This window comes from Carcharhinus amblyrhynchos, chromosome 1, assembly GCF_965287045.1.
Source record: "Carcharhinus amblyrhynchos chromosome 1, sCarAmb.v2.hapA, whole genome shotgun sequence".
In the NCBI taxonomy this organism is placed as follows: domain Eukaryota; kingdom Metazoa; phylum Chordata; class Chondrichthyes; order Carcharhiniformes; family Carcharhinidae; genus Carcharhinus; species Carcharhinus amblyrhynchos.
In genome coordinates, this window is record NC_137324.1 from 150,065,440 (window position 1) to 150,092,206 (window position 26,767).

The 26,767-nt window shown below is 46.8% G+C and overlaps 1 protein-coding gene across 2 annotated transcripts in view; it reads right to left on the bottom strand.

Annotated features, from left to right (window-relative positions):
- Positions 1-22,594: 22,594 nt before the first annotated feature.
- LOC145346432 (NEDD4 family-interacting protein 1-like) overlaps positions 22,595-26,767 on the bottom strand; it is a 151,346-nt gene continuing 147,173 nt past the window's right edge. For both annotated transcript variants that reach the window (XR_013887696.1, XR_013887693.1), the window contains exon 7: positions 22,595-22,888. The gene's annotated coding sequence lies outside the window, so the exon portion shown is untranslated. The remainder of the gene's footprint in view (positions 22,889-26,767) is intronic.

Consider the following 26,767-nt stretch of genomic DNA (forward strand, 5'->3'; position numbering starts at 1 on the left):
TCTCTTGTTCCTACCAGATCCGGCCTACTAGGGACTCCAAACCACATGAATAAGGTTGATTTTTAATTGCTCCCTGAAATGGTCTAGTAAGCCATTCAACTGAATTCAAGAAGGTGGTGTGGCACCAGATTCTTAAGGATAAATAAGAATGGGCAATAATTGCTGATCATGTCAATGATGCCCACACCCTGTGGATGAAGAATAAATTTTAAAATCCTCCACTGATTGCAAAAATCTTATTTTTTTTACTATTGTCAGCATGTTATTTGTAGCTAAGTCCAAAACATCACTGTATACAGTGAGCAACATTAGACTGAATATTGAATCTTGGTGTGCACCACTGGTTCAAATCCAAACAACATCCTTTCTTTGTTTCCTGCTTGTCAACTAAGTTTCTATTCAAACCGTTACATTCCATCTTATACCAAATGAGAGTCTATAACATCTGTTACATTCCCTTCATATATTTTTCAGATGTCCACTGAATTTGTCAAACATGAGTAGCACCTAATGTTTCGTTGATCTTGATCCGTCCACAGATCTCAAAATGTTCATGTGATTTAAACTCAATTATGAGTTCCAAGAGTTTGGCCACAATTGATGTCAGATAAATTAGTGTTACTCTGTTTCTCCTTTCTTCCTGACATTTCCAAATTTGCATATTTAAAAAGAATTTAACATTTGTGGCCTTCAGTCAGGCTGGAACTTGGTGATTTATGCACCTTGGCTCAGATCTTTTCAGAATTAATTATTTTTCCTGGCTTATCTCGAACAATTATTTCAAAGCCTCCTTCAGTAGACCTACACTCACAGTGCCAATTCATTATCAAAACCCATGCAAAATACTTACTATCTCCATCATATCTGAGTCTTCGTGCTGCCTATTTATGGTTAAAAGAGGTTTGGATCACTGTCTGTGTGAGTTTGCACATTCTCCCTGTGTCTGCATGGGTTTCCTTCAGGTGGTCCGGTTTCAGATGTGTGGGTTCAGCGGATTGGCATGCTAAATTGCCCCTTAGTATCAGGGGCATTAGCTAGGATAAACGCATGGGGTTATGGGGATAGAGCCTGGGTGGGATTGTGGTTGGTGCAGACTTGATGGGCCAAATGGCCTCCTTCTGCACTGTAGGATTTTAATCTATTCTATTCTAAAGCCCTTAATATTACTTTCCAGTAACATTACCGTTGTGCCACTGCCCCAGTTACAATGTGAGTGCAGCTGTAGACAAAGTTCTGAAGAGGAACTCTGCCATACAGCCAGGAATCCTCCAACTCTTCTGCTGTTGCTTCTCTGCAAAGATGATGGAAGATCCATTCGTGTGCATGGATGTTCTCCTACACATCACTATTAGTCTCTCATCCTTATTCTCCCTACCACTTGTCTCCTGTCTTACCCACTGGCTTTGCCCTTTCTACCCCTCTTCCTTCTCTTATTCCTTCCCCCCTACTTCTCTGGTCTGGTTGATATCATTACTGATCCCAAACCTTCCAGCAGGCCAAACATTTCTCTTGGATGACCATCTGGTAGCCTTCATTCCACAGCTATCCATGCAGCACCACCGCCCCCCCCCACCCCCCACCACCGGTCTCCCTCACCCCACCCTCAGGATTTTTAATTTGCTGTACCTTTTCCATCCTTGTCCCTCGGCCTCTTACCCCTCGTACACCTACCTTCCCTGTGAGCTCTGTCATCTTCTAGTCTCCAGGGTTGCAGAACTTCCTCAGTCTTGCTCCATTTCTCCTCACCTTCTAAAGCTGTTTGACTCGAGGATTCCCCTTATCTCCACTTCCTGAGAATCAACTAGTAATAGGTTTGAAGTGTTGCATTTCGAGCACGTTGTCACACATTTCCTACAGCACAGGATCCGGGAGAAATCATGGGACCACTGACCACATTCTGTAGCAATTTTAAGTGAGTTTTAAATAATTTTAAATAAATTTGACAATTGTGTTTGTTCTGGAATTTCTATTTCTTTGCACACAACGGGCCTGATTTTAATATTGTGTTGTGCCTATTTGCATGCATTTAAATTGAATTAATGAACTGCCCGCCCAACGTTGTCAGCACTTCCCCCTTTACCTCCGTGTTTGCCAATCTGGAACCGCGCCGTAATGGACCTGCGAAATAAAAGTCTGAATCGGGCACTCCAGCTGCTGAAGAGCAAGTTCAGTGTTTCCAACGGCTCTCTGACTCAGGTCAGCGGGTCAGATCATTCTCTGGTTGGGGGTGGGGGGAGGAGTAGTGGAGTGAGGCCAGATTGTTGTCTGCTTGTGGGGTAGAGGAGGAGGAGGTGGGTCAGATGTATCTCTGGTGGTGGTGGGGGGGAGGGGGAGGGCGGGGGAGGGCGGTGCGGGCAGGGCTGGTGGAGAGTGAAGGAGGAGGAGGCGGTCAAATGTTCCTCTTGGGGGGGGTTGGTGAGTGAGGCCAAATCATCCTCTGGAGGGGGAAGGCAGAATGAGTGAGGCCAGATTGTTCTCTGGGGACGGGGGGGGGTGGAGGGGGGAGAGCGGGGGGTGAGTGAGGTCAGACCATTCTCTGGGGGGGGTGGGGCGGTAGTGAAGCCGGATCTTTGTTTGCGAGGTGGAGGAGGGAGGCGGGTAAAATGTATCTCTGCTCGGGGGGGGGGGAGAGGCCCAATCACTCACTGTGGGGGAGGGACAGTGGATCTCTGATGGAGGCAGGGGGGTCCGCTGCCACTCAGCGGGCGATCGGTGTGGGGGAAGGGTGCCAGGAGTGGCGATCAGTTTGGGTAGCGGGGGGGTGGACAAGGGGGACAGCAATGTATGTGGGTAATGGGGGGGTGGATAAGGGGAACAGTGATGTGTGTGTGTATGGGGGGGTGGAGGACAGAAATGTGTGGGGATGGTGGGGGAGGTGGAAAAGGATGGACAGTGATGTGTGTGGATAGTGGGGGGAGTGGATAAGGGGGACAGTGATGTGTGTGGGTAGTGGGGGGGTGGATAAGGGGGACAGTGATGTGTGTGGGTAGTGGGGGGGTGGATAAGGGGGACAGTGATGTGTGTGGGTAGTGGGGGGGTGGATAAGGGGGACAGTGATGTGTGTGGGTAGTGGGGAGTGGATAAGGGGGACAGTGATGTGTGTGGGTAGTGGGGGGAGTGGATAAGGGGGACAGTGATGTGTGTGGGTAGTGGGGGGGTGGATAAGGGGGACAGTGATGTGTGTGGGTAGTGGGGGGGGTGGATAAGGGGGACAGTGATGTGTGTGGGTAGTGGGGGGGGTGGATAAGGGGGACAGTGATGTGTGTGGGTAGTGGGGGGGGGTGGATAAGGGGGACAGTGATGTGTGTGGATAGTGGGGGGAGTGGATAAGGGGGACAGTGATGTGTGTGGGTAGTGGGGGGGTGGATAAGGGGGACAGTGATGTGTGTGGGTAGTGGGGGGGTGGATAAGGGGGACAGTGATGTGTGTGGGTAGTGGGGAGTGGATAAGGGGGACAGTGATGTGTGTGGGTAGTGGGGGGAGTGGATAAGGGGGACAGTGATGTGTGTGGGTAGTGGGGAGTGGATAAGGGGGACAGTGATGTGTGTGGGTAGTGAGGGGTGGATAAGGGGGACAGTGATGTGTGTGGGTAGTGGGGGGTGGATAAGGGGGACAGTGATGTGTGTGGGTAGTGGGGGGGTGGATAAGGGGGACAGTGATGTGTGTGGGTAGTGGGGAGTGGATAAGGGGGACAGTGATGTGTGTGGGTAGTGGGGGGAGTGGATAAGGGGGACAGTGATGTGTGTGGGTAGTGGGGGGGGTGGATAAGGGGGACAGTGATGTGTGTGGGTAGTGGGGGGAGTGGATAAGGGGGACAGTGATGTGTGTGGGTAGTGGGGGGGGTGGATAAGGGGGACAGTGATGTGTGTGGGTAGTGGGGGGGTGGATAAGGGGGACAGTGATGTGTGTGGGAGTGGGGGGGGTTGGATAAGGGGGACAGTGATGTGTGTGGGTAGTGGGGGGAGTGGATAAGGGGGACAGTGATGTGTGTGGGTAGTGGGGGGAGTGGATAAGGGGGACAGTGATGTGTGTGGGTAGTGGGGGGGGTGGATAAGGGGGACAGTGATGTGTGTGGGTAGTGGGGGTGTGGATAAGGGGTACAGTGATGTGTGTGGGTAGTGGGGGGAGTGGATAAGGGGGACAGTGATGTGTGTGGGTAGTGGGGGGAGTGGATAAGGGGGACAGTGATGTGTGTGGGTAGTGGGGGGAGTGGATAAGGGGGACAGTGATGTGTGTGGGTAGTGGGGGGTGGATAAGGGGGACAGTGATGTGTGTGGGTAGTGGGGGGGGTGGATAAGGGGGACAGTGATGTGTGTGGGTAGTGGGGGGAGTGGATAAGGGGGACAGTGATGTGTGTGGGTAGTGGGGGGGGTGGATAAGGGGGACAGTGATGTGTGTGGGTAGTGGGGGGAGTGGATAAGGGGGACAGTGATGTGTGTGGGTAGTGGGGGGAGTGGATAAGGGGGACAGTGATGTGTGTGGGTAGTGGGGGGGGTGGATAAGGGGGACAGTGATGTGTGTGGGTAGTGGGGGGAGTGGATAAGGGGGACAGTGATGTGTGTGGGTAGTGGGGGGAGTGGATAAGGGGGACAGTGATGTGTGTGGGTAGTGGGGGGAGTGGATAAGGGGGACAGTGATGTGTGTGGGTAGTGGGGGAGTGGATAAGGGGGACAGTGATGTGTGTGGGTAGTGGGGGGAGTGGATAAGGGGGACAGTGATGTGTGTGTGCACCATCGCTCCCACTTTTTGCTGCCGCTTTCTCTGTTTTCTGCGGCTCGGGAGCGATCTGACACAGGCACACTTTTTTAATTTTTTTTCTAACTGCGCATGTGCAGTTCAGAGCTCCGATCGTTCCGGCCATGCTAAGCCCCGCTCACAGCGTGAATGGGACTGGAGGTGGCTGAGAGCGTACGGGAGCGCCTGACAGCAGATTTCTAAGTCTGATCTGTACAATGTCCAGAATCGGCAAGTTTTTGCTCAAGGGCAACGGAAATTTCTGTTGTCCAACCCTCGCTGCCTCCAATTCTGTGGCATGCGAGGTGTAGAGTTCCAGGGTATACTAATTTTATTACAACTGAGAATGTTATAATGAACTAACACATATATATTAAATTGCAGTCTTCACATCCTTCAATCTTCACGTGTTTCCCCTTGTTTGCCCATGCTTCTCCCCATGTTTGTGTAGATTTCCTCCGGGTGTTCCAGTTTTCTCTCACACTCCAAAAATGTGCAGGTTAGGTGGGTTGGCTATGCTAAATTGCCCCTTAGCCAGGGGGTTAGCAGGGTAAATACCTGCTGTTAAAGGGATAGGGCCTGGGTGGGACTGATGTCGGTGTGGGCTCGATGACCTCCTTCTGCACTGTAGGGATTCTACAATTCTATGATTAGTCACTCCGCTGCTATTGAACTGCTGACCACCCAACTTCCTTACCTGGTTCTTGTGCTAGCTGAAACAGTTTGTCAAGCTGACTATCCTCACTTATTGCTCCTTCCTCATTCAAAACTCCTCTCCTAAAGAAACCAACTCTCATTCCCCCTGCCCTTGCAAGCTATCACTCTATCTCCAATGTCCCTTTCCTCTGAGCATCCCATTGCCTCCAGTGCCCATCCTTCCTGCAAGTCCAAATTTCTCCAATTTGGATTCTGTTGCAGACAAAGCACTGGAAGAGCTGTGAACCAAGTCACAGTGCCATACTCTGTGACTGGGGCCCAGGTTCATTATCTGCTTTTGATCTTCCTGCAACTTCTGATGTGGTCCCACCACTTCGTCTTTCGCTGCATCCAGCTTGATGAGATTTCCCTCACTTGGTCTCAGTTTTATCTATTTGATCATTGTCAGAACTTCTCCAACAGTGGCTTATCTTCCAACTTTTTTACATGCAAGCTTTCACATGTATGTTTATTAAACTATCTGAGCTGTACCTGCTCTCTCAACTCTCAGTGCATTTTCCCCACCTCTGTATTGCCAACTACCTGATCCAGGATCCAGTTTGAAATCAGTTATAATATCCTCCAGTTGGATGTGCTAAAACAGTACCATTCCACCTTGCTCCCTATTCACTATCTCAAGCTGAACCGAAGTACAATCTCTGAGTTCCCATTGCAAAGTGCCCAACTGACGCTACCTTGGATAAATTGTTTATATTCCTATGTTCCTAAAGCCTACATGTTATAAACTTTCTGACTGATTGTAACGCAGCTTCAAAGGTGAATACAATGTGCGTTAATTCATTAAACAGTGGCCTGGTTCCCCTGCTTGGCTTCTAAGATAAAATGAAGTCTCCAAGAGATAGCATGAAGATGAGAAAAGGGAGGCCAATGATTGATCCCTGGGGTCCAGTGTGTGATGATGTGGAGATACCAGTGTGGGACTGGGGTAAACACAGTAAGAAGTCTCACAACATCAGGTTAAAGTCCAACAGGTTTATCTGGTAGCAAACCAATGAATGAACACCACTCGACAATCACCAGGCAAGACTCTTCTCTTCCTGTTGGCGAACACTTCAGCGGCCACGGGCATTCGGCCTCTGATCTTTGGGTAAACATTCTCCAAGGCGGCCTTCACGACAAACGACAGCGCAGAGTCGCTGAGCAGAGACTGATAGCCAAGTTCCGCACACATGAGGACGGTCTCAACCGGGATCTTGAGTTCACGTCACACTATTTGTAACTCCCATGACTTGCCTGGGCTTGCAAAATCTCACTAACTGTCCTGTCTGGAGACAATACACATCTCTTAACCTATGCTTAATGCTATCTCCACTCACATTGTCTGCACCTTTAAGACTTGATTAGCTGTAAAGACTCACATTCTAATCAGTATTCTGTAAACTGAATGTGTGTCTTATATGCCCTATTTGTGATCAGAACACCCCAATCACTTGACAAAGGGGCAAAGCCCCGAAAGCTAGTGGCATTTGCTACCAAATAAACCTGTTGGACTTTAACCTGGTGTTGTGAGACTTCTTACTGTGTTCAGCGTGTGAGCAGTAAGACGGGCCAGAGAAGGTGATTTTCTGGCTATAAGAACATAAGAACATAAGAAATAGGAGCAGGAGTAGGCCATCTAGCCCTTCGAGCCTGCCCCGCCATTCAATAAGATCATGGCTGATCTGTCGTGGCTCAGTTCCACATTCCCGCCCTGTCCCCATAACCCTTAATCCCCTCGCTTATCAAAAACCCATCAACCCGCGTCTTAAAAATATTTAGCGAGGCAGCCTCCACCACTTCAACGGGCAGAGAATTCCAGAGATTCACCACCCATGGTTAGATGATGTGGAGATGCCAGTGTTGGACTGGGGTGGGCACAGTAAGAAGTCTCACAACAGTTTGACTGATAATGAAAGCAGGTAAGAGCCACCCTTCGGGCTGGATCGGAACTGAGTCATTGGAAAAGGATGGTGTATCTAAGCATTCCAAAGGCAAGGGACAGGTTGAGGAAAACGAGGAGGGAAAGTTTATCCTTGTCACTGTCACAATGGGAAGTCATTTGTGATTTCATTTTGATAGGGGGTGAGCTGGAAACTTGATGGGAGGGATTCAAACATGGATTTGTGAGAAAAACAGGAACGGATTTTCAAGACAACAATACATTCAAGGATTATGGAAAGGAAGGAAATGGGGCAATGGTTTGTTAGGAGGGTGCACATGTGCAGCATGGACACATCTGCCCAAGATTCAATGCGTCAGGGATTTTGGACATTTGGGAATCTCCTGCTTCTGCTCCTCCAGGAAGACCCTCGTTGTCTGAAACAATAAGTCTACACCTTTCATCCACTGAAGCAAGGCTGTGTCTGTGCTTTGCCCTCTGAAGGCCCACTGCTGCCTCTGCCTCTTTCTCCTCTGCCTGCTCACTTCCCACTTCATACTCTCCCTTCTAATTATGATCAAGGTGCAACCAAGTGGATGTGGCTACATTGTTGGATGATGTGATATGAATGATGTGATGGTACAGGCACTGTGGAGTCTCCACACACCTACCCCCTTCCTCCCCCAGCCAAGGAGATGACTGCATGTGACCACTCTGCTCCACCGCCACTACAGACCCTGTGGGAAACGCAAGAAGGTGATAATAAGAACTTGGGCCACTCCTCAGCAGAACTAACCCCAGTGAAGACAAGGTTTAGAGAGTCACAGTGAGATTGGGCAGGAGTATTCCTCATATCCCTAAAATAGAACTATCAAATGATCCTACTTGTCACAGCCTACAGCCCCACCATTCCTTCATGTGATGGTACCTTCCCAATTTCTGGTGTTTCCTCCTTCATTGCGGTCCGAGTGTGGAGGTCGCACACATCACCACCTGTCTGAGGCACTCCCCGACCATGGTGAACTCTCTTTTCCTGAGGGAATGATTTAAGAATAAGCTGCCCTCCCTCGCCTGTCCCACCATGACAATCACATGAGCTGTTACATTCCTGAGTGATGTTCCTTTCTTAATTTCGTCCCACATGATCCCATATCCAGTGACCTGTCTGGTCACTGGATCTGACAATGTTATGGAGAAATGTGGACACTCAGTCTGCTCGGCTGATGTGCAAGCTGGTTTCTACCAAGTCAGAGACTTGTCATCCATGGTCACTTGCCACTCCCCTTTCCAAACTTTTTCATGTATTGCATCTCTTTCCACATTGGACCCATCTCCTTCTGGTGAATTCTTGGCTACTGACTTCCAGTGTCACGTCTAGGCATCTTTCTTCTTCCAGATGCCAGGAACAAGATCTTCCTCTTGTCTGTCACTGCACTGGATAAAGCCCCAAAGGAGACATTAGAGAACATTGGCAGCACTCATGGGCATCTGTCAATATTGGCGTCGACCTCCGACTACTCAATCTCAGTCATTGTTGCCATTCACCTTTTCAAAGGGCCCATGATCTCTGGGTACTGCGAATTAGCCCACTATTGCCTACCCCCTAGACAATTAAGCCCCTTACAAATGAAAACTGCATTGCTTCGCTGACACAACACGAGCTTTAGGCCCGTGAATGACCCAGGGGACCTGGATTGAAAATCCAAACCCTGCTAGGATTGTTTGAATCCTGTGCCTTTGAGCTCAGAGATAGGAACCCTGTCGCTAATCCAGCCTGACAGAAATGTGAAATGGAGCCAGTGGAACACTGAAGCTAAACATCCCCCGGTTACCGATCCTACATTCTGAGAATGCCCATACACACATCGAGCAAACACAACTCAAGGGGAGGTTAACCCCACAGGGAACTCAGGATAGGCAATAAATGCTGGCTGAACCAGCGACGCCCACATCCCATAAAAATGAATTTTAACAACAAGCGTTCTCACTAAGAAGTACTTATTCATTCCTGGTTTTAAGCATTTTAGGGCCCCTCTATGGAGTGATATGTATGTATCAATTTGCAGCAGCCCAGACACCCGATAGTTATAGATTAAAGCACACTCTTCACAGAGTATCCATATTAAACTGATGGGGCCAGTGTTCATTGGTCTGCCTGCTTGCAACTGGAAATGCTCAACTTTTTGTCAGCCATCATTGTACATTACCCAGAAGATAAAAAAACAGTTCGGACCTGTATTCTTATTTCCCAGTTTTACTGTGTTTACCTTTTGTGTAGTCAATACTGGGGAAAAAAGCAAGCCACACCACCTATTATTTCTGATGGTATTTATCCACAGAGCTATCCTTTGGAATCAACAACCATAGCACTGGCATTCCGGAGACATTTTATGGTTTATCAGTTGTCCCACTGGAGCTAACTCATTTGGAACTGGTTGAGTGTACAGAATTTACAAGCCTCCTGTCTGTCTCGTTTTAGCAATTACTCTGTTCCGATACCTTTAAAGTGAAGCGACATTCTTATTTACCCTGTGTCACGCTTTATTAAACACCTTCTTTGAAGAAAGGCTCTCTGATACATTGTAACTGAGTTATTGCTTTTATCATCAAAGTGAAATTTTTATTGTTGGCAGTTTTACTACAGTTAGTAGGAGGATGTCTGTGATCTTAAAAGGACAAATACACTGAGATAAATGTGTTTGTTTTACCCATCTTGGCATCTTTGGCACTCTAGTAATTATAATTCCAGGAAATGCTGGCTGACGGTTGCGTCCTGTTCTTTTGAAATTGCACAGTAGGATAGTAGAGAAGGTCGCTGTATCACAAGGTTACCTTGTCTGTATTTTACTTAGGTTGAAGTGGGCGGCACGGTGGCACAGTGATGAGCGCTGCTACCTCACAGCGCCAGGGAGCCATGTTCAAATCCCACCTTGGGTGACTGTCTGTGTGGAGTTTGCACATTTTCCCCATGTCTGCTTGGGTTTCCTTTGGGTGCTCCAGTTTCCACCCAGGCTCCAAAGATTTGCAGGTTGGGTTGATTGGCTATGTTAAATTTCCTCTTATTGTTTCAAAGTGTATAGATTAGGGGGTTTAATGGGGTAAATATATGGGGTTATGGGGATAGGGCCTGGTAAGGTTCTCTGTTGGAGAATCAGTGCAGACTTGATGGGCTGAATTGCCTCCTCCTGCACTGTAGGGATTCTATGAACTAACATAACGTGAAAAATCTAGAATCAATAAAATTAAAAGCCCCAGCTTTTACTTGGGCTGAGAAGGGAAAGTGGAATCAATCATGGCATGTTGCAGACTTACTCTAACTCAGTAACATGAGGCTGGGGCTATTTTAACTTCCAGGACTCCTTACAGTATAATGCGATCCCATCTCCTGCCCAAAGTATGTGGAAATGGTGTGAGATCGATATGTGGGAGCAAGGTAAATACGTCAAGAAGTTACCACTCACAAGATTGAGGAGAATGGTGTCAGCATTCAGGTATATTGGCCATGGATGGGGCAGGGCGAGTATTGGACATGGTTGCGGTTTGATTTGATAGTAATCACACGTGAAGGATGAGAAGGAAACCCAAAGATTTCTTACAAAGTCTCAAGAAGAACCCCTCCTCTTGGTCCACAAGGTAACAAAGAAACTAAATTAACTTCCCTTTTTGTCTCCTTGTCTTCTTGACTGTAATGGCTGTAAATTGGGAGAGGGGGGAGTGTGCAGCGGGACCAGTCACTGAAAGTAAGCATGCAGGTGCAGCAGGTAGTAAAGAAGGCAAATGGCATGTTGGCCTTCATTGCGAAAGGTTTTGTGTATTGGAGCAGGGATGTGTTGTTGCAATTGTACAGGGCCTTGGTGAGCCCACACTTGAGTATTGTATTGAGTAGTCTTGATCTCCTTTTCTGAGGAAGGACATTCTTGCTCCGAGGGAATGCATCGAAGGTTTTCTAAGCTGATTCCGGGGATGGCAGGACTGATGTATGAGGAGAGATTGAGTAGGTTAGGATTGTTTTCGCTGGAGTTCAGACGAATGAGGGGGGATCTCATAGAGACTTATAAAATTCTAACAGGTCTAGACAAGATAGATGCAAGGAGGATATTCCTGATGGTGGGGGAGTCCAGAACCAGGGGTCACGGTCTGAGGTTGACCATTTAGAACGGAGGTGAGGAGACATTTCTTCACCCAAAGGTTGGTGAGCTTGTGGAATTCATTACCACAGTAAGTATTTGATGCCAGGACATTGAATGTATTCCAGAGGTGGCTGGATATAGTACTTAGGGTGAATGGGATCAAAGGTTATGGGGAAAAAAACAGAACTAGGCTATTGAGTTGGATGATCAGCCATGATCATAATGAATGGTGGAGCAGGCTTGAAGGGCCAAATGGCCTCCTCCTACTTCTATCTTCTATGTTTCCAAGTTTCTTCTGCACCTCCTTTCCTCCCCAGGCATTGCTGGTGGGGACAGCACTTGGCACCAATTCAATGATTGCATGATAAAGTCTAATCATTGCCCTATTGGTCTTTATTATTGAATAGTCATGAGGTTCTCGATTGGCTGTTGCAGACCCTTACCTATCTCCCGATAGCCTGGAGGCACAAGTCTAGCCAGTGTATATGAGGTGCCATCTGAGGACAGGGCACAGCCTCTACTGTGGGCACAATTTGATGGTGTGGATTTTAAGGTCCCCTCAAAGACATTGGAGTTTTGATTGGCTCACCGCATTTTACCCTTCACCATTGCCACCCCAACGGAGATTCCACCCTGTAACTTCTCAGACAACTCAATCACGTGAGGCCAATGGAGTTAAAATTAATCCTAAAGGAGTTAACTGATGTGTTTCAGGGTGTCCTGTATGAAAATGTTGCATTCCCATTGAGAAAGTTCTGGGTTCAAAGTTCAGCCTTGACTCTCCAAAATTCAGCAGGAGCGGAGCGTCAGATCATGACTTACTTTTTTGACTATTTGACCAGGAAGAGATTCCTTGATTTGTGCTAAAATGTGGTTCTGGTGTGAAGTCAGATTCAAGATTCTGAGGTTAAATTCCCAAAGGTCTAACATTTTCTTGAACTTGATAAAAGCCACGGAAGCAATTGAGAGCTCTGTGTTTTGATGAGCTTTCCTGCAAGATAATGTTTTCTTTAACAGCTTGGAGCAATCAAATGGATTGTTATCACATTCCAGTGAGCAGTCAGGCATGGTAAGATAGGAAAGGCTGCTTTCATGTATTCTCAGCGTGGAGCTTTCTGGCTGCAATCCATTCCTATAAGGTTGGAAGCTGGTTTGATCAGCAGTATCACTGGTCAAACCTCAGACACAAGGACCTCAGGGTGAATCAAAGATCAAACTTCTAACTTTATGTCTGGTTAACAAATGGAAAAGATAGACTTTGTCAAAATAATCTGGTCCTGACTAGTAGAGAAGTTGGGTCTAATGAATTCAGGGTCAACCAGTCCCAGAAAATCTTCTGATTAGCAGAGAACCTTCAACCACCACCAGGAATAGGAGGTATTTCCTGATACTTTTATATATTGTGAGGAGTCTTATGAAAAAAATGAAGTTCAATGAGATTTACATGTTGACTTACTGGGAGGAATTTTAACCCAGACAAACTGCTGAGCTTGGGTCAGGTGGGGTATAAAGATGCAAAAAAATCTCAAACATGGGCCCAACCCAAATCAGATATCATAGAATCCCTACAAAGCAGCAGGAGGCCATTCAGCCCATCAAACCTGCACTGACAACAATCCCACCCAGGCCCTATTCCTGTAACCCTACACACCTACCCTGCGAATCCCCCGACGCTAAAGGCCCAATTTTACCATTGCATCGCGCTGGTTTTTGGGCGTGAAAACGTGGTAAAGTCATGTATGAGGCCATTAACACAATCCGTGCCCGTGTCCGCGCAGATTATCACTTTACCGAAACCCGGGAATGGCGGCGATTCAATTCACACCCAAAACGGGTACAACGGTGATTTAAATGTATTTGCATGTATCTAAATTGAATTAATGAACTGCCCGCCCAACTTTATCAGCATTTCCCCCTTTACCCCCGTGTTTGCCAATCCAGAACCGTGCTGTAATGGACCTGCTGAATAAAAGTCTGAATTGGGTGCTCCGAGCGCGTTCCGAGCTTCCAATGGCTCAGATCAGCGGTGAGGGGGAAGAAGGAGGGTCAGTGAGGGGGAGGGGGAGTGAGGAAGAGCAGGAGGGTCAGATCTTTCTTTGATGGGACGGGGGGGCTAATCATTATCTGCGGGGGGTGGGGGAGTGCTGGTCATTGTCTGGTGGTGGGGGGGGGGTGGGCTGATCGTTGTCTCGTCAAGAGGGAGGAGGAGGAGGATCAGATATTCCTCAGGGTTGGGGGGGGTGGTAAGTGAGGCCAGACCATTCTCCAGGGAGGGTGATAAGTGAGACAAGATCATTATCGGGGGGAGGGGGGATGGAAATGAGTGAGGCCAGATCATTCTTGGGGGGGGGGGGGGCGGGGGGTGAGTGAGGCCAGATTGTTGTCTGGGGGGTGTGGAGGAGGGAGGTGGGCAAGGTGTATCGCTGGTGAGGGGTGGGGATGGGGGGGTGGGGAGAGGCCCAATCGCTCACTGTAGGGGTGGGGGGCAAATGGATCTCTGGTGAGGGCGTAGAGAGGGGCCGTCTGCTGCCACTCTGTGGGTGATCGGTGAGGGGGAGGGGGGCAGTGGTGGCGATCGGTCTGGGTAGTGGGGGGGTGGATAAGGGGGACAGCGATGTGTGTGGGGGCCATTGCTCCCGCTTTCTCTGCTTTCTGCAGCCCGGGAGCGATCTGATGTGGGCACGCTTTTTCGAATTTTTTTCTAACAGCGCATGCACAGCTCAGAGCTCTGATCATTTCGGCTGCACTAAATCCTGCCCACTCTGCGAATCAGACCCGCAATTTTTTTCTCAGGCTGACAGCATATGGAGGCGCCTGAAAGCAGATCTCTAAGTCGGATCTGCATTACGCCCAGATTCATCACTTAGAATGAAAATGGTAAAATCACGCCCTAAGGTGCAATTTAACATGGCCAATCAACCTAACCCGCACATCTTTGGACTGTGGGGGGAAACCAGAGCACCTGAAGGAAACGCATGCAGGCACAGGGAGAATGTGCAAACTCCCCAGAGACAGTGACCCAAGGCTGGAATTGAACCCAGGCCCCTGGCATTGTGAGGCAGTAGTGCTAACCACTTTGACATCCCAAATGAAGGCAAGAGAACAACTCACTCCCAAGACATGTGTTAACAATGATCTGTCAGGAGGTGGGTTACCACCCTCCATACTCTCTCCAAACTTCCTCTGATCACTCCTTGCCCTAATCCACCAAGCCACACTGCACCCACCCAACTCTGCAACAACACTCCCCACAACCCTCCCATTGACCCAGCCCTGTCATCTCTATCCTGGGCTGTAACCTCTTCTGTAACTATCTCACCTGACCAGGAGCCAAGCTGTCAACCTGGCAGCTCACAGACAACTTGTAATAAAAACATGCCTATTATGGTGTTAAAACTTCACCATGTTCAAGGAATTCCAAACTCTGAACACAACTCCTCGCCACCGCTTGAAAACCCCATCTCAATAAATATCAGGGTCATTGTTTGTAAAATAAATGAGCCCTGTGACTCACTGAAATATTGATCAGACATGTGTTTAGATGATTGGACTGTCTCACCTCATGGTTTATAGAGCATGAGCATGATTTCACAGACTAGGTACTGGCAGTAAAGCTAAATTTCATCTTTTGACACAGGATGGAGATAAAGATCTTTAGAGAGTAGCTGGTGTAGGTGAACTGAGTAGCAATGAGCAATACCAAATCGAACTGGAAGAGAGGATATCTAAATGTGAGGAAATGCTGCAATGAGGGTCAGGGAATTACAAAAGCGGCAAAAACCTCCCTCTGTTTAGTACTAGAAAACATCTCAATGCAACCAGGAGGAGAGGGAAACTGAAGAGCAAGTGGAAGGAAAGGGCAGGTGAATGAAGAAGCAAGGCTGGGAAACCAAAGATACAGTTGAAAAGGAAGACTTTGAGGAGGTTTTTGAAACCAGGGATGTAGGCGGCAATGTGGGGAAGTTCAGAGTGCAAGCAGTTAGTGATTGAACAAGCACTTCTGGGCGGCACGGTAGCACAGTGGTTAGCACTGCTGCTTCACAGCTCCAGGGACCTGGATTCGATTCCCGGCTCGGGTCACTGTCTATGTGAAGTTTGCACATTCTCCTCATGTCTGCATGGGTTTCCTCCGAGTACTCCAGTTTCCTCCCACAGTCCAAGATATGCGGGTTAGGTTGATTGGCCATACTAAAATTGCCCCTTAGTGTCCTGGGATGTGTAGGTTAGAGGGATTAGTGGGTAAAATATGTAGGGATATGGGGATGGGGCCTGGGTGAGATTGTGGTCGGTGCAGACTCGATGGGCTGAAGGGCCTCTTTCTGCACTGTAGGGTTCTATGTTCTATGTTCACTGTTCAATGGCAGACGTGAGGGAGTGAGGGGTGTGGAAAATTCTAGTACAGAGTAATGGAAATTGCATGCAGAATCATACAGCGGGAAGAGATCATGAAAGAAAGGTGGAACAAGGCCAGAAAGAATGTTGAAAGCAAGGATGAGAATTCAGAAACAGACACTCTTTCGTCATAGCGAACCTTTGGAGGATAGAGCGAGGGAGATATTACAAATAACTACATAGGCTATGATGCATTAGATCATCAAAATCAATGCTGAGATAGTGCCAGAAAGTCTGATAAAAGTGTGCAGTAGAATCCGAGCCCCTGAATGATGAAAGTATGAACAAGAGTTTAAAAGGTTAAAGGAACCAGCATTGATGCCGAGATGGAAGATTAGTTTTGATTGTGGAGTAAATGCAGAGAATGAAACTAAGCTTGGGTTCTGAGCAGAGTGCCACGTTTCCACAATTTCTGACTCAGCTTCAGATGATATCCAGGAAGGTTGTTAAACTTAATGCATCGGCCTCGGAGCTGCCAACACAGAATGCCATGATTTTTTTTAACACTTGACTAGAGGAAATCTTACTCATATTGGTGGCAGGCAAGCAGCTTGGGAGATTAGCAAAAACCTTTGAGCCGATAAATAAGGCATCAAGATACAGCTGAGTGTCACCTTCCTACAGGTGGAAGCTACCTCTGCGTTCAGACACATTGGGGTACATTGGAGTCGACTGTGGGAACAGAGGAGGAAAAAACAGTAGCAGCTATACTACTAGTAGTGAAACAGTTCCCATTTTACGAAGAGTGCATGGAGTAATAAAAGGTCATTTGACCCAACCACCTGTTACTAGACTTTAAAACCCACTCTCTGGAATAGGGCATTAATGACCTTCCTGATGGCACAATGAGCTATCCACTGCAAAATGCCACCGAGATCCACAGCTGGCACAACTCAAGTGCATAAAAGTTCAAGGCGACAGTGACTTGGTGGCTGCAGGTAGGGGACAGGCTAGAGACCGCAAGGTATCAGGTCTCTGCACCGTAACACAAATGTCTGACATCACCGTCCTGGAAAAGTGCAGTCTCCTCCAGCTCTGTTTCATCTGCAGCTAACTGACTCGGATGCTATTCCACCTTGTTCCCCAAGCAGCCCTCACTCTGCTCCTTGGGAATTTGCGAGAGGTTTATAGAATCCCAACAGTGCAGAAGGGGCCATTTGACTCATCGGGTCTGCACCAATTCTCTGACTCGGCTGCCTCAAGCTTGCTCCGTGCTGCTCTTCCCAGTGTCAGAGTAGCCTGTTCCCACCTGCCATCCCTAAGCTACCAGCGGTTTGTACAGCAGGCCTCCCCCTCTCAAACTCTGCTGCTGAGGTGAAGCCAGCAGCCCCTCTCAGGACTTCCACCTTTCACTGTTGAGAAATACACGTCTCTCAATAACAATGAGGACAACTCTGTGTCACTGGTTCAGCAGCCGAGCAGGATTGTACACGTTTCAAATGAGTTGACCAATGCCTCCATTAACCCTGAAGGTCCATGTTGCACGCACATTGGGCTTTTTTTTACCATTTTGATTCTAAACGCTAGGCGAACTTGAAACTGGGAGTGTTTCAGATCCGACTTTTAGACCCATTCTCAGGCACGCCCGTATGCACTCCGCCTACAGAAAAAATCCGCAATTCTGAATTGCACTGTACAAGCCTGTGGGCAGGGCCTAACACCACCCGAAATCCTGCAGCTCTGATCGGCGCCTCCAACTGCATATGCGCAGAAAAAGGATGATAGAATGCCACTCCCCTGCCACATCACTCCCAGGCCGGATAATGCCTCTCCCGTCCTCCACAGACATTGCTGCCCCCTCCACAACATTACTCACTCCCTTATTCCCCCACCCACTCCGACACCCGGACCGATCGTAGGCTTCTCCCCCCCCCCCCTCTCTGATCACAGGCAGAATAGCAGCGGAGTTCCCTCTTTCTCCTCTCTGATCTCAGAGTGGTAGCGGAACCCCCCCCTTCCCCCCCACCCCCTCCATCAATCTCAAGGAGAGAGCCAGCAGACGCTCGGCACTTACCCTCTCACTAACTACAACACCAGAATCGGAATTTTATGGAGCATGCCAGATTCGCGCTGATTCTGGATGCGCGAACGCAGTGGTAAAGAAGGAAGTGCCAGTAAGGTTGGGCGTGCAGCTCATTAAGTCAAATGCATGCAAATACATTTAAATGGCCGCCGCCCCCCGTTTTGGGTGTGGTCCTGATCACAGCTATTTTCGGGCCTTGGTAAAGGGGAACTGCCGCAGCAGTGGGCGTGGATCACGCTACCCGCCTCAAGCCTGACTTTACCAAGTCTTCACGTCCAAAATCAGGCGCAACATGATGGCAAAATCGGGCCCATCAGTTTCACCCTAACATGTTCCAGACTTCCTTGTCTGTCCACAAGTGGCTTAACAGGCACTAAATTGGAGACCTGACAAGTGCCAAACACTCCTCCTCCCATATCCCCTCATCGAAAATTGCATTGTGTTCCAGAGGCAGCAGAGTCCAGTGCCACCCTTCAGGAACATAGTTTTCTAATCACTTCTGCATCTGCTCCTACTGGCAGTCCAAAATCTGGCCCATTATGTCCTCTAGTGAGGGAGTCATAAACAAGGAGACATTACCATAAAATTAGTGATTTGGAACATTCAAGGCTGACTGACCTAATCCTGTTCTTTATGCTCCGTTCCTTCACAAAAAAAAATCAGAAACTCCTAGTTGAAAGGTTTTTTGGGGGGTGAGTTATCTTGTCTAAGAATTCTGCTGTCATTATTATTGGCTTTCAGCTGCCACCTGCAGGCTTCAGGCTTATTTAACAGTTAATGTGTTACTGATGTGATTTCAGCTTTTGAAGTATGGACTGTTTCCTACTGGTCATGGATTAAGACGCTTCATTCCCACTCTTTGTTATGGTTTTTGATTCTAATTTTATGAGTTTTGATTTCAGCATGCCATTCCAGTTGATTTTATAATGTAGGGAACGGAAAAATCTGTCAAACTGAAAAAATTCTGGGACTTGTAAAAATCTGAGGAATACAATGTTTATTATTGACTGTCCTGAATCATTCATAACCATCCCTCGGTTCAAGAGGACAAAAGTTTCAGAAACATTAGATTTTGAGTTGAACCTTATTTCAATATGGATCAAGTTGGGACAATTTGTTTTGTTTCTTGTTCCCTTTTTTAACTAAAAATATAGCTCAAGGAGCAACAATGCTGCTTCATTTTAAATATACTGTTTTTCCTTTTTGAATTTTTTATATGATGACAAGGGAGGCGATGGCCTAGAGGTATTACCAGTAGACTATTCATCCAGAAACTTAGCTAATGTTCTGGGACCCGGGTTTGAAGCCTGCCACCGCAGATGCTGGAATTTGAATTCAATAAAAAACATCTGGAATTAAGAATCTTGATCATCGGAAAAACCCATCCGGTTCACGAATAATCCTTTAGGGAAGGAAATCTGCCATCCTTACCTGGTCTGGCCTACATGTGACTCCAGAACCACAGCAAAGTGGTTGGCTCTCAACTGCCCTCCAAAGGTGACTGGGAATGGGCAATAAATGCTGGTCAGTCAGCGATGCCCATATCCCACAAATAAATAAAAAGAACAACGATTTATTGGAAGGTCCTGATATGTAGCAGGGTGCAGTTTAAAGTCCTGAGCGAGGATCTTCTGAAATCACAATGGGTTTAGACAATTCTTAGGCTGCCCGTTGGTGATACAGCGTGTTTCCCGCTGATGCATATTCAATGAGGCAAGAGACAGACAATTGGGTATGAAAATGCACCATTGTGGCTGGTGGGGATAGTCACTCTTCCTGCCGAAAACTGCACTTAGTCTGGGGAGGTGAAAAATCCACCCAATGAAACTTATATTATATACGATAATATAGTAGGAAAAAATTACCAGAATAAGACTAAGCTCTCATAGGGTGGCATGATGGGACAATAGTTAGCATTGCTGCCTAACAGAGCCAGAGATCCGGGCTCATTTCTGGTCTAGGGAGTGGGGAGTTTGCACATTCTCCCTGTGTCTGCGTGGGTTTCCTCCAGGTGCCCCGGTTTCCTCCCACACTCCAAAGGCGTGCGGGTTAGGTGGACTGGCCATGCTAAATTGCCCCATAGTATCAGGGGGACTAGCTCAGGTAAATATGTGGGGTTACAGGATAGGGCCTGGGTGAGATTGTTGTCAGTGCAGGTTCAATGGAGCGAATGACCTCTTTCTGCACTGTAGGAATTCTATGATACAAAGAACAAAGAACAGTACAGCACAGGAACAGATCCTTCAGCCCTCCAAGCCTGCATCAATCATGTTGTCCTATCTAGGCCAATTGTTCATAGCCCTCTATTCCCTGTTTGTTTTTTTGCCTCTCAAGATAAGTCTTAAATGTGACTAACGTAACTGCCTCAACCACTTCACTTGGCAGTGCATTCCAGACCCCCACCACTCTATGCAAAACATTTTCCCCGCACATCTCCACTGAACGTTTCCCCACTTATCTTTAACTTCTGCCCCCTTGTAATTGTCATTTCTGTCCTAGGTAAAAGCTTCCAACTGTTCATCCTATCTAACCCTCTCATAATTTTATAAACTTCCATCTGGTCACCCTCAGCCTTTGTCTTTCCTGGGAGAATAATCCCAGTTTATTCAATCTCTCCTCATAGCTAATACCTTCCATACCAGGCAACATCCAGGTAAACCTTTTCTGTACTCTCTCGATATCCTCCACGTCCTTCTGGTAGTGTGGTGACCAGACTTGGACACAGTATTCTAAATGTGGCCTAACTAACATTTTATACAACTGTAACATAATTTACCAACTGTTATACTCTATGCCCCATCAAAGAAGGCAAGCGTGTCATATGCTTTCTTCACCACCTTAGCTACTTGTGCTGCCACTTTTAAGAACCTGTGGACTTGTACTCCCAAATCTCTCTGTATGTCTATGCTCCTGATGGTTCTGCCATTTATTTTGTATCTCCCACCTGAATTGGATCTACAAAATTGCATCACTTCACATTTGTCTGGATTAAATTCCATCTGCCATTTCTCCACCCATTTTTCCTGTCTATCTCTATCCTGTTGTATTCTCTGACAACCTTCATTACTATCTGCAACTCCAGCAATCTTGGTATCATTCGCAAACTTGCTAATCAGACCAGCTACGTTTTTTTCCAAGTCATTTATATATTACAAACAGCAGAGTTTCCAGCACTGATTCTTGCGGATCGCCACTAGTTACAGACCTCCATTCAGAAAAACACCCTTCCTCTCCTACTCTCTGTACTGTATGGCCAAGCCAATTCTGAATCCATCTAGTTAGTTCACCCTTGATTCCATGAGATTTAATCTTTTGTACCAGCCTCCCACGAGGGACCTTGTCGAATGCTTTACTCAAGTCCACGTAGACAGCATCCATAGCCCTTGCCTCATCAATCATTTTTGTCACCTCCTCACAAAACTCCATTAAATTAGTGAGACATGACCTCCCTCATACAAGACCATGTTGTTTGTCATTAACAAGACCATTCACTTCCAAATGCGTACGGATCCTATGATTCTATGATTCTTTCCAGGTAAGATAGGCTACTCAATCAACAACCACACCACCGGTGTATGAAACAATGGATACAGGAAAGAAATTCCAGAGCCCTGATGTGGACAGTGAGTTTTGAAAGGGATAGTCGCTATGGTCAGAGGATCACACACCACACAGAGAGGCCCTGGACTGCAACTGAGGATTTCTTTTTGTGCAGGGAACAAGGTTTCATTTCTGATAGACACAAACACACTTTATCCTTACAAGGAGCCTGGGATAAGCAGACATGATAAGGAGTACATTTACAATGGGGAACATTATATACAAGTGTGTAATGCTCGTGCTCGTGTTGTACAACTACATCTTCTTGCCTAACTTTGTCACTTAAGTCTTGGTGCATCCCTGTCATTCACAGCAGAGGTGAAGCTATGTCAGGTGCTATACCCAGTTATGTCTGATGGGCAGCTTCTGGAGAGCACAGACCTGGAGGGCCCCAGTTTGCTTTCAGGATCCTGCTGTGTGGCAGTGCCACCCTACATGTTCTGTGGAGCTGACGCCGATGACGTCACAGGAAGTGAGGATTGGGAGTGGCTGGATATTCCTGGAATCACTTGGGTAAATGGCCCTCAGGTGTCAAGCTGCTGGCCTTCCACCTTTTGGTGCCCAAGGGCCCCTGGCTGACTCTTTAAGGAGAATGGGCATCTGGAGTTAGGTCAAGATGCCTCATAGCCTCCTTGTATTGATTCTGATGGAGGCCAGCTATTGTCTCAGCGATGCAGTGCAACTCCTGCAGCAGTGCAGGCCCAATGTTCTGGACCAAGATCTTCATAGCAACCACTATCCTACTAAATGTTGACTTCAGTGCATTAGCATGCCAGTGTGATCACCTTGGATGAAGAAACATGGAACCCTTCATCGTGCTTTGCAATCTGAGGGATGCAACAGACAACTCTCTGATGTTCCCAATCTGTCTTTGCAGCTCCAGCAGCTGAGGTCGATCTGAGAATGAGGTTCATCATCTGCCTGGAACTCAGCAGATTCCTGGCTCCAGCAATTCTCCATGTACCAGTGCTCTGTGATGTCCCTGCCCCCATCTGTTTTAAATCAGTGTGCTGTGCTCACCAGGTTATGACCCTGTAATGATGCATTTTCAAAGACTTCATTAGAAACACAGAAGATATTTATTAATAAGGAAAACTGTACAGCAGCCAGTCTCCCTATATGCCTTCTGCCTAAGAAAGGACTCCACCCCTGGGGTGATTACCCACTCACGTTCCAATTGCTCCCCCAAGCCAGGTGACTTACTCTGCTGCATCACCCATAAAAGGACAATCAGCACAAATCACCGCAGACCCCAAGGCTACTCTAAAAATAGATCCCACCGAGGTGTATGTCTCTACGCCGGTAAGGAGGGGTGGGTGAGCACTGCAACAGGTCTTCAATTAGGGTGTCGTCAGATTCCTCTTCTGAGGTGTCTTTGGGGCTTGAATCGAAGGCTTGGCTCATGGATAGCTTCTGCTGCTTCCCAGGTTGTACCTGTGAAAGAAACTCAACTGGATTCATCAAATAAACACAGTGGCTACAAGAGCAGGTCAGAGGCTAGGAAAATTGCAGCGAGTAACTCAACTCCTGTCTCCCCAAAGCCTATCTACTATCTACAAGGCATAAGTCAGGAGTGTGATGGAATACTATCCACTTGCCTGGATGTGTGTAGATCCAACAGCATTCAAAAAACTTGACACCATCCAGGGCAAAGCAATCTGCTTGATTGGCACCACATTCACAAACATTTATTCTCTCCAGCATGAACACTCAGTAGCGGCAGTGTGTATTATCTACAAGGTGCACTGCAGAAATTCACCAAAGATCCTTAGACAGTACCTTCCAAACCCATGACCACTTCCATCTAGAAAAACAAGGGCAGCAATTACATGGGAACATCACCACCGGCAAGTTCCCCACCAAGCCACTCACCATCCTGACTTGGAAATGTATCGCCGTTCCTTCACAGTCACTGATTCAAAATCCTGTAACTCCCTCTGTAACAGCATTGTGGGTCAACCTACAACACGTGGACTCATCACCACATTCTCAAGGGGAACCAGTTATGGGCAATAAATGCTGGCCAGCCAGCGATGCTCATGTCCCAGGAATGAATTTTAAGAAAGAAGAGATTGTGGGTGCGTGGCAGGGGGCAGTGGGATGGGAGACATCACTCACAGTGTGGTTGATAAATGTTGCAGTGTAGGATGCTTTACTTGGTTGATTGCTGCCAATCTCACTTGTCAGCAAAGGAATAGTCCATATCCTCACCAGGCAGTTAGTTGGTTCTATTCTCAAAGTTGGCCAGTACCTTTAGTTCAGGCATTCCTTCGCTGGTCTGGGACCTCTCCCTGTTATTATGAGCCAGCTTGTCCTGCATGATGACAGGTGGAAAAAATGTAAGTAGGATGCCTACAATTCTTACAAATGAGAAGGATTCTTTGCATGTGTGGGTAGTAAATTGTGCTATGGACATATCCATAGGAAAGATGAAGGTGTGCACGGGAAAATGAGTGTTGATATTCCTTGAGCTGGCATTGATTGAGATCCCTGTGGACGTGCGATGGGTTTGTGATTGTGTGAGTTGAAGAGTAGTTGATTAAACAACATGAGAGCTGATGATATTACTCTGGACTGTGCATGGAATAACCTCAGAGGTATTACTGACTGGACAATGGAGCAGCATGTACAATAAGAAATATGTTTGATTTGTTTGGGTTGAACAGCATATCAGAATGTGGTTACTGCAGTCGATGGATTGGTCACCTTGACAAAACCTATACTCAAGATCAGGCAGGCCGGCCATGCTGGGGATTGGAAGTGTTTGAGTCCAATCATAGTGGAGTTGGTCTGAGGGTTTTGTCAGGGTTTGGGATAAAAACATAAGCCAGAATGTTACTACCATTCACCTCGGTGGGACTTTCCCATCCCGCTTCAGTGAATGGAGATTTAACTGGATTCCAAATTCTCCGACCTTGTTGCAGCAAGAGTGTGGTGTGAACACCGGTAAGATCGTGTCCATTGTCTGCATTTTGACAGTTTTAAGCAAAGTCATTGCGACTTCATTTTGGTTAAAGGGGGACAGTGGTCAAGGCGCAGAAGCATTCAGCTGGAAATTGAAGGTGCTAATTTCAGTTAGCCACAGGAAGTTTGGACCTGGGGTGTTTGCATCAATTTTGGGGAGCTTCTGTGGACAATCTGTCCATTTTTTTGTGAGCTCGTAGTCTGTTAGTCAAATCTCAGGGCATTTTGTACTGAGTTGAGTTGTGTATTTTTTCTGGAGGGTTTTCTATGTCATTTCAACTAATTGTAGAGGTATCTGTACTGGGGATATTAATGAGTACAACACAACACATTTATTGTGGAGCCAAATCCTGTGTCAGTGTATTTTTGTTCTTCATCAATCCTGAAGTCCACGCACTCTTTAGAAGGTGGGGGGAGAGGGGGAGCTAGGAAACTATTACAGAATCCAATGCCGTTGTTATCTCTAGATTTGATGATTCCACTTCTGGCCAGCTTCCCACATTCTACCCACCAGACACTTAAAAACACCCAAACTCCTACTGCCCATGTTCTAACTTGCATCAAGTGTTGTCACCCAACACTCCTCTGCGTATACTAAAGTGATTTAGCTTGCGGTTAAACAACATCATGATTTTAAAATTCTTATCCTTGTTTTCAGCCTTCCCTATCTCTATAATCTCTTCCTTCCCAACCACCCTCCATAATATCTGCGTTCCTCTAATTCTGACCCTAAAGCGCCTCAATTTTAATTGTCCTATCATTGGTTGTCATGCCTTCACTGCCAGGGCTAAAGTTCTGGAATCCCCTGCCTAAACCATTTTGCTTCTCTACCTTGCCCCATTCCTTTAGGACATGGCTCAAACCTACCTCTTTCACAAAGGTATTCATTATCTGCTGTAATATCTCCTAATGTGACTCAGTGCTATCTTTTGCATGCCTTAGGATGTTTTTATTATTTTAAAGGCACTATATAAATTAGAGGAAGTATTGGCTTAGTGTTATTATCACTGGACAAGTAATCCAGAGACCCAGGACAAAATCTAGGGTTGCAGGTTCAAATCCTACCCTGGCAAATGGTAAAATTTGACTTTAATCCAAAAAAAATCTGCAATTAAAAGTCTAATGAAATCATTATTGTAAGAGCCTCTCTGATTCACTCATGTCCTTCCCTGGTCTCACGTACATGTGGCTCCAGAGCAACAACAATGTGGTTGATTCGCAAATGCCCTCTGAAATGGAGGGCAGTTAGGGATGGGCAATAAATGATGGCCCTGCTAGCAACGCCACATATTTTATAACTTTCAATCCACTAGGGACATTCTAGAATAGAAGGAATTTTGGAATATCATAATTAGAGCATCCAATATTTCTGCAGCTATCTTGGGCAGCATAGTGGTATGGTGGTGCCTCACAGTGCCAGGGACCCGGGTTCGATTTTGGCCTTGGGTGACTCTTTGTGTCAAGTTAGCATGTTCTCTTGTGTCTGATGATGATAATCGGTCAGAAAGTTGGTGCAGACTTGATGGGCCAAATGGCCTCCTTCTGCACTGTAGGGACTCTGTGGATTCTATGGTTTAGAATGTATGGCAGCAGGACATGAACTTTGTCAACTCCTAATCCTTTAATATTCTCGATAACCTGCCAGATCAGAGCCAGGGTTGAAGACATCAACTCATAATTAGAGAAGGAATGAGAGAGGAAGATCCAGTTGTTATAGTCCACATATGAACCAATGACATAGGAAGAACCAGGAATGATGTTCTAATATGAGAGTGTGAGGAGTTAGGGGCCAAATGAAAGAGTAGAACTTCAAAGTGTTAATCCCTGGATTGTTAACTGAGCAATGTGCAAATTGGTATGGTAATAAACAGATTCAAAGTTTAAAGGTATATCTGAAAGATTGGTGTGGGAAGCAGGAGTTTAGCTTAAAAGACCAGTGACACCAGTGATAAGGAAAGAGGCTCTTGTTCCATTCACATATGTTTCACTTATTCTGGGCTGGGACCCATGTCCTGGCTATATTAAGTAACTGGTAGACAGGGCTTTAATTAAAATGGAGGGGTGGAGGTGGACTTTACAGGGCCTGGGATGGTGGTGAAAGGTTGATAGGAGAACTCAGGAAACAGTAAATTCAGAAGTTCCTAGACAAAAGAGAGTTGAATTCTCAAGGATAGCGAATCAACATTTCCACCTGGATACAGAGCCCGTGTGATTCAATATGCCATCAAAATTGACTGAGTGAGGAAAAAGGATCTGAGATATCCTGAAATCTTATAGACACAGTTAATCTGCTAGAGCCCAGGAAGGAGAGAGAGAAAATAGCTAGAGGGAGAAAATCTCAATGGTTGA